Source organism: Cinclus cinclus, chromosome 4 (assembly GCF_963662255.1).
Source record: "Cinclus cinclus chromosome 4, bCinCin1.1, whole genome shotgun sequence".
NCBI classification, from domain to species: domain Eukaryota; kingdom Metazoa; phylum Chordata; class Aves; order Passeriformes; family Cinclidae; genus Cinclus; species Cinclus cinclus.
The window spans coordinates 30,752,347-30,762,128 of record NC_085049.1 but is presented as its reverse complement, the minus strand read 5'-3'; positions in this window follow the sequence as shown (position 1 = coordinate 30,762,128).

Below are 9,782 nucleotides of genomic sequence, written 5' to 3'. Positions count from 1 at the left end.
AGCCTTGTGTGTTTATTAAGGCAAAAACAAAACAACAACAATAACAACACCAAAACACCAGGGAAAGCTAAACACAAGTGAAAATGCTGCAGTTACCTTTTTTTTGCTTGTGGCAGCCAAAAGCCACAATAGATAAATGAATAAGGGCAATGATATGGGACTTGGAACATAGAGCCTGCTCTATATTTGTCCTTAACCCTTTATACTGTGTATGGTGCTTATTTTAGCAAGTTCAATTTCCTGCAAGCATATTTCTTGTGGATTCTATACTAGTCATCTCCTCCTAAAAGCCTTACTAAATATTTACCATATGCCCTTTCTTGCTGTGCCTCTGCTTCTCCATGCTGTTTCTGCCCTGTTGTCCTGTGTCTCCCCATCTTCTCCCAGCTCCATGCTCAGCTGCAGGAATTACCTGTCTGTGAGCAGAAGCAGCTTCCCCAGTTTGTTGTTTCTGCTGGGTGGCTCCCTCTGCATCAAGTGCCAGTGCCTCTTCATGTCTCCCTGAGGCAGGGCTCCAGTTCATCCAGCACCATCTCTTCTGTACATTCAGTTCCTCCCTCTCCCCACGCTGGGGTAAACATTGAGTATGGAGAATATCAGCATGTGCCACCAAGTTAAGCATGTTTCACAAGTTTTTCTTGCTTCTGAGAAAGCAGTAGGAAACAAAAGAGAAGGAAAAAGCAGCCAAGAAACAAAAGAGGTGTTTCCAGGTGAGATTTGAAAAGAGATAGGAAGTCAATAAGGCAGTGAGTATATCTGAAGTCACCACTGAGACCTGAAAATCACCTGAGGTTCCTGTTCCTTTATTTTTCCCCAATTTTTTTCATCTACCTGCTACTTTGTCATCTGAGACTTTACACAAGAGTATTCAGGCTGTTGTAGCAGCAACTGTAAGAGAGGAAAACTTGGAGGCTGTGCCTAAGCAAAAAGGAAATAAGAAGGTGGGGGGAGGAGGAGCTGTAAGAAGATGAGAAAAGATGTGTAAAGCAAGAAAAATAGAAGGGCTTTTAAAAAGCTGTCATGAACATTAATTTGAAAGACGGAGAGAAAAAAGACCTTACTTTAATCTCAGAGCAATCAAAATAAGCAACACCAACGTGAGGATACAAATGGTCAAAATGAAAGTTTAAATTTCAAGAAAGACAAAACAGATAAACACCTGTGATTTATCTCCAGTAGCAGAAGCCAGGAAAATTCTCTCTTCCTCATTTATGTTTCTTAGCTCCTGACAATCAATAAACTCTTCAGTTTCAAGAGTTTTCCCCATCTACCCTTCTTTCTTTGTGGCTTGCATTATCAGCTGTCTGAGTACAATGTATATTGTAGTGCTCTACTGAGTGTATTCAATAGCTTCCCATTTTCATAGAGCTTTTGTCCCATGTCTCAGTAGTCCTGAATAAATCACTGGCACAGACAGATAAATACGGGAAAATTAGGAATGAAGGAAGCTCTTAAACCCAAACACCAAAACAAAATAAACAGAAGAATAAGAAGACAGCATGGTAATGAGACAGGGAATCACACAGCAGACACACTACCAAGTGAGAGGCAGAATTGAAAGGAAAGGATTTTTTTTGCATGGGGCTCAATTAATTACTCACCATATTTGCATTTCATTAATTTATGGGTTAAAATTGATTTACCCCACTGATTTATAGGATCAGTTTCATATAGCATTATCATTGCAGCTTATACATGATTCTTCTATTAAGCCCTATAACACTGTAATATAACAAGAAGACAAAAATGTTGGCTCTGCCTCGTGCCAAAATTCTGCATAGCTTTAAATGTCTGTGTGCTGTTCTGTACAATCGCATCTTAGCAAGGAAATCCTTGGCTCTTTGCAACTCTCCTCTGGCTGTGCTCAGGTCAGCAAGGGGCACATGCAGGTTCAAGCTGCTGACACGGAGCTGGTGCTGCTGCAGAAGGCTGGGGCTACACTGGACATTGGTTCAGTGCTTCTGCTTCGAGGAGGACACTGAGAACAGTTGCCTGCCTGTGAACATCCAATTTGAATTCACGCATGCTGGAAGTGTCCTTTTGACTTGGATATTTCTTTGTGCATGTGATAAATGGTTAATTATAAGGTTAATTACAAGGAAGAACTGGTTCTGGCAAGGAAGGAGCCAGAATACTTTGTGTTTGTTTCCACATGGTCATGCTCAGATGCCCCCATGCTGGAAGAAAATCCGCCTCCTTTCTGGCTTCTTCCAGGGGAAGTCCAAAGCCAGTCCTTGAAGATGACCTTATAGCACTGAAAACAAGCAATTCGTTGTTGTAGCATGGAGCTGGTGACACAGAGTCTCCTTTTACTATCAGTATAAATGGATTTTTTTCCTTGTGCTGTAATACCCTTATTAGTGCAAGGAAAGCCAGCAAATCAGCACTATCCTAACTTCCTGGGCTTTCCTTCTTGTACTCCAGACTCATTTTCTGCAGGTTCACCAGCTAAAAGGAAAGTTGTTGTTTTTTTGGGGTTTTTTTTCCTGGATTGCAGAAGGCATAAAATAACTTATGGCTTACATGGAGCTAGTGAGTGTGCATGAGACATCTCTGCTTTCTGCTGGGCTTCTGTGGCTGCCTTGCATAGCAGTTGCTGCAGGAAGTCATCCCCCATTGATGCTCAGGCAGCTGCTGTGGGTGTTTACACTTGTGGCCAAATTAGATTTGGCCATTTGCAGGATCAGGTAGCATAAAAGTGTAAGTAACTTTGGGAGTGTCTGGAGTGGCCTGTGGCCCTGTGCTGACTGCAGTCTGATTCAGCTGGGTGTTAGTCCATAGGGAATTATTGGGATTAGTGCTCAATGAGATTGTAGATAAAAATAAAATCTTAATTTTTGCTCATTAGGAGATCTCATGGCTTCAACAAAATCACAAAGCAAGTCAAAGAGGAGATTCTGTGGGTTCAGATTCCTGACGAGTCAGCTGCCTGCTATCACTCAGCTGCTTTTCTTGCAGATCAGCTACATCTTTGTAACACTTGAGAAAGCAAGGCCTCATTAAAATGAGTGCTTCATTGCTACTGAGAGAATGGAGAAAAGATGGAAGGATGAATGTAGAGGCACAAACTGAATGGAAGGTGTGGTCCTGGAAGTCCTGAATGCAGGTCTGCTTCTGCAGAGTTTCTCTTCTCTGTGTGTGCTCCTGCCTGCATCAGTGGGGCTGGAATGTGAATGTGAAACCCTCTGATTTGGGATGACAATATGAACACTTGTCTTCATAATAAAAAGTAGGATTTGAAGAGACCTTTGTGGCATAAAATAACCTAGTCTCAGAGTGGTTTATAATCTGTAAATGCTGGTGATGAATGCTGTTGAATGAGGTCTCTCCACAGCAGCTGTTTTTATTGACTTTTTTTAAAGCTGCTTGGCACTGTAAAATCTTGGAAATATTTTCACTTGAAAGAAATTTTATTTTGATTCCTAAGACCAGCCAAAAAACCTGTCTTTAGACTATGGCAGAATCTATAGTGTAAAAGATTTTCTAAATCAAAACATTGCCAGGTCTGACTGAAATGAACGGAATTCATTAGAGTCTCTGAAGAGTGCATTTAAATCTGCAAAGTGCTACTCTTCTTTTTGGTTTACCTGCTGATGTTTTAGAACAGGACATTATTGGAAGTGTCTAACAGGACAGTATTGGAATGCAATAGCAAAATTTTTTAAATATGCATTTTCTGAGTCTCCTTGCCTTTTGTTAAGGCTCTTTTGAGTGACTCCTAGTTGAAAAATTAAGGCTCACATGGCTCCTTCTTGTTCTGAATTTGGATCTGGATCAGAATATTAAATACTTTAAAATTCAGGTGTGCACGGATGAAAGGTTTTGATTCAGACTACTAATAGTGTTATTAATTTAGCTTGAAGCTAATAACATAATTATTAATATGAACTCTGAATTTTCTAGCTGTTTGCCTCTCTTAAACTTTTGACTCAATCCTGCCAATATTGAACCAAGTTCATGAGAGTCCTTGTCATAGGTATGGGATGTTGATGGGTATAGAACCTACTGTAAAAGGCAGTTGTGTTCCTCAGCTGTTTATTCAACTGCAATGCCTGAAGAAACCTTTTTTTTAAGGTGGGACAAGAAAACATCTCTGTTTGACTTGTTGGTATGCAGCAATACTGTTTCACTGTAGTTGCCAGGGATACTAGAACTGGGTGAGATACCCTCTTTAATCACCTCCCCACCCCTTTGAAGCCTGTGAGGCATGAGAAAGATTTGGTGATCTTTGGTAAACGATTAGTGGTACAGATTCCCAAAACTCATCTTTTTAACTTGTGTGAAGATTGGTAGGGATGTAAGCAAAAGTCAAAAAAGTCCTTAAAATTCCATTTGGATCATCTTGCTCATACAAAATTTCCTCATCCTTTCAAATATATCCCTTTGCCCTTGAGCTTCCAGCTAACCAGGCTGTGGGATGCCACAGTGTCCACTTGGGTTCATGGGCTGTCTCAGGCAGCTCTTTTTGCTGCTGCTATCTCAGATCTTCTGCAAGATGAGAGTCTCCAGAATGATGGAAACATCTTGCTCGTGCTCCTTTCCCAGGGGAAGCATGTACTGCATACTCTCCTCCCCCAGACACTGCTGGCTTCTGCTGATGGTATCGGCACAAGGTACAGATTTACTCCTCTTCAAACCAAAGTACAACTCATTCTTGACAGATGAAACTGTGGCATAGGTATTTTGGGTTTGCATAGCAAGGGTTTGGTAATAGGGACTACAAAGGTGTGTTCTGTGAGAGGCTGCTGGAAGCTTCCCCCACATCCAACAGCAGCTCTACACTGCTTGCAGTTAGAAAGTAGAGAACTTGGGAATAAAGTTGAGCTCAGGAAACAGGGAGGGTGTGGGGAAAAGGTTTTTTAAAATTTGGTTTCAATTCTCATTATCATACTCTGATTTTAATTGGCAACAAATTAAAATAATTTCCCTAAGTCGCAGCTGTTTTACCTGTGACAGTAATTGATGAGTGATATCTCCCTGTCCTTATCTCAACCCCTTATCCTTTCATCATATTTTTCTCATCCTGTTTAGCCAAGAAGTGGAGTGACAGAGTGATTTGGTGTGCACCACAGCTTATTCGTGATATAAGAAACCCTAGCTTTCAGTAACCTGAATTTGTGTTTCCATGTGTCTTCCATTTGTTTCCCCAGGGTCTGTAGGAAAACACCAACAGAATGCACAGGGACTGAGGGCATAGCATTCATTATTTCCTTGGCAAATCCATAATTTTCAACTAGTCCTTGTAACAGAAGATCCATGTCAATATGACTATTACACATATTTTTTAAAAAGAAATCTTTTATTGACAATTACTAAAAAAACAAAAAATAAAGAAAATATTTAAAAATTTGTCTTGTGAAAATAAGCAAAACTTATGTCTTCCACACCAGGAATAGAAACAGTATTAAAGCATTTGTCCATATGTTACCAGTTTACAGGCAGTTTGACCTGATGGGATTTTTTGTTCCATATGAAGATGGCCTGTATATCTTAGCAAATTGTGTTCTGAGAAGTGAAAGGGAAGGAAAATCACTCCTTTGAGCAGTACAGGCTGTCACAACATCTAGTGAAGTTAGAATTGGTTTCTCATTTTCAAGAGCATTGACCTCCCACAGTTTTCTGACCCACAGGTCCCATCTGCTAAGTGCAGAGTGTCACAACTACAGGGGTGGACACCACCACCACAGTGATCACTGTTCTCACTGGCTCTACCAGTTTTGGATGTGTGGCATTGTACACCAACAAACTTGTTCCTCTCTGTCCAAAATCTTTCTAGTATGTTGCCATGCTCTTGGGAAATGGGATTGAATCCTGAAGTGGTGTTTCAGGTGATTCATTCTCTGAAGCAAGCTCCATTGCTCATTTGTTTCAGGAAATAGAAGTTGTAAGTGGGGAAGAGTTCACTTTTACCTACAATTCTTGCAGAAGCTTTTAAATCCAGACTGAAAATCTGCTTATCCCCTGCTTCTTGCACAATCTTCAGTTTCTATTTTGACTTCCTTTGAGCCCAAAACTGAAAGCTCAATTCTTTTCAACCTCTGGCATACTTAATAAAAACTAAAAAGTTACTCAAAATGAGAGATAAGATAATTTTCATTAATCTTTCCCCAAATAACTATGCCATTGGAGTGCATTATTTGGATTTTACCTTTTTTATGTCACATTTTTTTAGGTTTTTTTACCTTTTTTTTTCGAATTTAAGTGTCTTTTACGTCTTTTGGAGTCCGTCTGATTAGGGAAAATTTTGCTGAGAGAACCACAGCTTTCTGCATCTCTTGCTGTTAAAGCATATCAGTACCTGCCTTGCTTGACAGAAATGCTTGCCTCCAGACCTGAATTTCAAGTAAAAGATTTTGACTGGATGAGAGGACGTAGGAGGGTTTAATTAAGTATATATGTGATTATGATGAAATTAATTAGTATAAAGCTAAAGATGTCTCAAAGACTAAAATGGCAGGGAATGGCTGAAAAGTTGAAGGTTCCTGTATTCAGGCACAGCAGATGATTTTACACTGAAGGAGGAGAACACCTGCCAAGTCCATGTCAGCATGGTGCTAGTGTTAATTCTTAGGGTTACTTATACTAATGTGAAGTCAATTTGAAGCTAACTTTTTGCTTGTAGAATACAGATGTTCCTTTTTTCTGCATGCCTTTTGAAGAATTGTGTGTTATTTAAGGTTATTGGTCTTGCATGAGTAGAAAGATACAAAGTTATGAGTACTAACTTTAAAATTGATCTCTGTGGGGCAGAGCTCTGGTAGTTGTGTAATTCCAACATGATGTCACTTTATGGCAGTTCCCCTGTATGAAGTGTTCTCCTGGGTGCCCTGTGTTTCCTGCACGTCACTTCTAGAGTTTCATATTTCTTGTAGGAAGCAGTAGCGGGGACAAGAGCCGGATGGAGACAAAACTGAGAGAAAGGAAAAAAATAATGATGTGGGCAAATGCTCCATTGGTCTTCTTTTATCGCAAGTCTGCTAAGGGCTTTAAGTGAAAAATGAGGATGGGGGGTGTGTGACAGCTCTCAGGACCAGGGCATGACTTAGAGCAAGCTACCCAGGCCTGTGTGTAAATACAGTATGTGATTAAGCCATTAGAAATACATTTCCTGTGCAGAACATCATGGATTCCATGCTGCAGCCTATGCTTCTTACACCTTTTCTCATGTGTTTCTGCAACTTTTCCATTCAAAACGGAAGTTTTTTCACAGCAGGAGATGTTTCTTGATACATTCCCAGAGCATCTAATTCAGTACAGCATCTGTGTTAATAGCAGCAGTGTCATTCTTATCACGCCAGCTGGTCATAGAAGGATTCTTCCAGCTGCTTCTTCCCAATTAAGTTAAAATCAGGTGAAAGTGGCCTGTGGTTGTAGTTCATCTAATTTAATTCTATTTGCTTTTTAAATTTTCTTAAGACTGCTATTTGGTAAGTGAATGAGAGTTTAATTCTGAATCTCTTCATCGTGTATTTAATTTTTGTTTACTATTTGCTTTGGCAAGAGGATGGAAAGTGAAGCTAATGAGTACAGAGAAGGATGAACTGTTACCTTGCATAGAGATCTGAGCTAATCTGATGAGGGTTGGCATGAGACAGGAGTGGTAGAGAGTAAAAAACAGAAACACACTAATAAACAAGCAAAGATAAGACATTATTTATGGAGAGCACATGAAGTTCTAAATAATTAAAGTAAAAAATGTTATAAGTAAGCAAGGCAGAAAATAAGGAGGAAGCATTACCCATTTTTATACAGAGAATTAATTGCTCCTCAAAGAGACTTGTTTAGACATGCAAAATGTAATTTTTCTTTAATTCTGGCTCTGGCATGGACCTGCAAGACTCTTTGTTCTACTGGGACAAAGTATTGCAAATGCAGCCTTTGTGTCCTGGGTGCCACCAATGGACAAAATGGGGGTTTTCAATCCACTGATATAGAGGAACATGGAGGTGAACTGAGTACAGAAATTAAAGTACAATGAATTATTTTCTATTCATTTAAGGCATATTTTGTAATTAGAGCTATTTATGGGGTTTTCTCTGACTTAGAGCAGAGATTATAATAATCTAAAAATAATTACCTTGTGAGAAAAGCAGGAACAAATTAATCTCAATTCTACATTTGATCCTTGTACAATAGATAATAGAATGATAAAACTGATATGAAACAACACTGCAGTACTGTGTCAAGATATTTTATTATTTCATTGCAGATAACTGTAAGGGATAATATTTGAAACTAGATGATAAGCATTATCACATATCATTTAACAATGGAGAAGTAAGGTGGGATCAAAGCTGGAAAATTCAAGTCCTTGGGAAGAGTAAAAAAGAAGACAAGAATGCAGAAGAATTCTGGGTTCCTTAGAATAGGTCAAATGTTGTTGTAAAGAGATCCAACACTTCATTAGATTGCAAAGTGTGTGCTAAAGTCTGTGTTTCTGGAAAACAGGTTATAACTCACAGCCTTTTCTGGGTCACTGTCATAGGAACTCAATCTATCATTAGAAAGTCCATCTTGTGCTGTCAGTGATGTGCTCTCTTGTCTTTGCCATCATTTTATAGCTAGCTACTCAGTTTGGTGTATGATAGAAGTTTCAGCAAAACAAGATTGAAGTTAGAGTATTATTTATCCTGAGTTACATTTAGTAGGTTTTGGGGGATTTAGAAATTCCATTCACTCTGATTTTAGGACAGTTGTTCTCACCATTGCACATGCACCTTCTCCACAGAGGAGTAAAACATGCTCAAGTACTGGAGGACAGGCATTGTCTTTATGAATTGCTGGCAGTGCTGAGGTGGTTTAGGAAGCTCACAGATGGCTGATGCTCACAGCAAAAGTCCTTCCTTCCCTGTTCAAACTTTTACATCCAGCTTGTTAACATTTAGTCCTAGTTACCCAGTATAAATGATGAATCAGCCATTCTCTTTCACATCCCACCAGAGTCCATTGCTCTTGCCAAAACAGAAGAGGTGACAAAAGAGCATGGTTCCTTTACTGTTATTTTTAATTTTTTTTTTTTTTCTGTTTCTGGTTTTGGTATTTCATGCTCTTTTACTCCTTCTATGAGACTGTCACCTGTTAGATTTGTTAAACGTTTCTCTTGTCTTTCCTGTGTTTTTAATTGTGTGCTTCCTATTTAGACTCCAGATATTTTCAGATTTCACTTCAAATTCCCTGTAAATTTACAGGTTCTTTCCTCATCAGATTAAAGAATCCCATGGCTGTCTTTGAAAATGAAAATATGGTGGATAATATTTGATCTTACTCCAATCAGCTTTCATCTTTTCCCCCTAATATCAATGTGTCTAAGCATGTCACCTTTTGTTTTCTGCTCTCAGAACTAAACAGTTTGAGAAAACATTAACAAAATGTTTAGGTCTTAGGAAGCCAGCTGAGCCTCCTCATTTAACTCTTCAGATTAAAAGTAGACCTCTGTTTACAAGTTTCAGAAGGTCTTTCTCTAATTCCAAACAGCCAGGCAATCTGCTTGGGAACTAACAGTTCTGAAAGGGATTAAAAAAAAAGGTAACAATCATAATCCCAAAAAAATTTTAAGTGATGTTCTTAAGACAGATTTGAAACTATTAAGTTGCAGTGCTCTAGTGAATGAAGTGTTGGACCTTAATGCATACCAAATTGTAACAGGCAATTGGTCTAAGAGGTATGCCATCTTCTGGTTCCACATTGATGAAGGATTACTGTAACGCCCTCCCAAAAATAAGCAGCCAGATCTAGACTTGGTTGTACCCAGTGGAAGGTTTTTTCCTTCTGGGGAAAGCCCA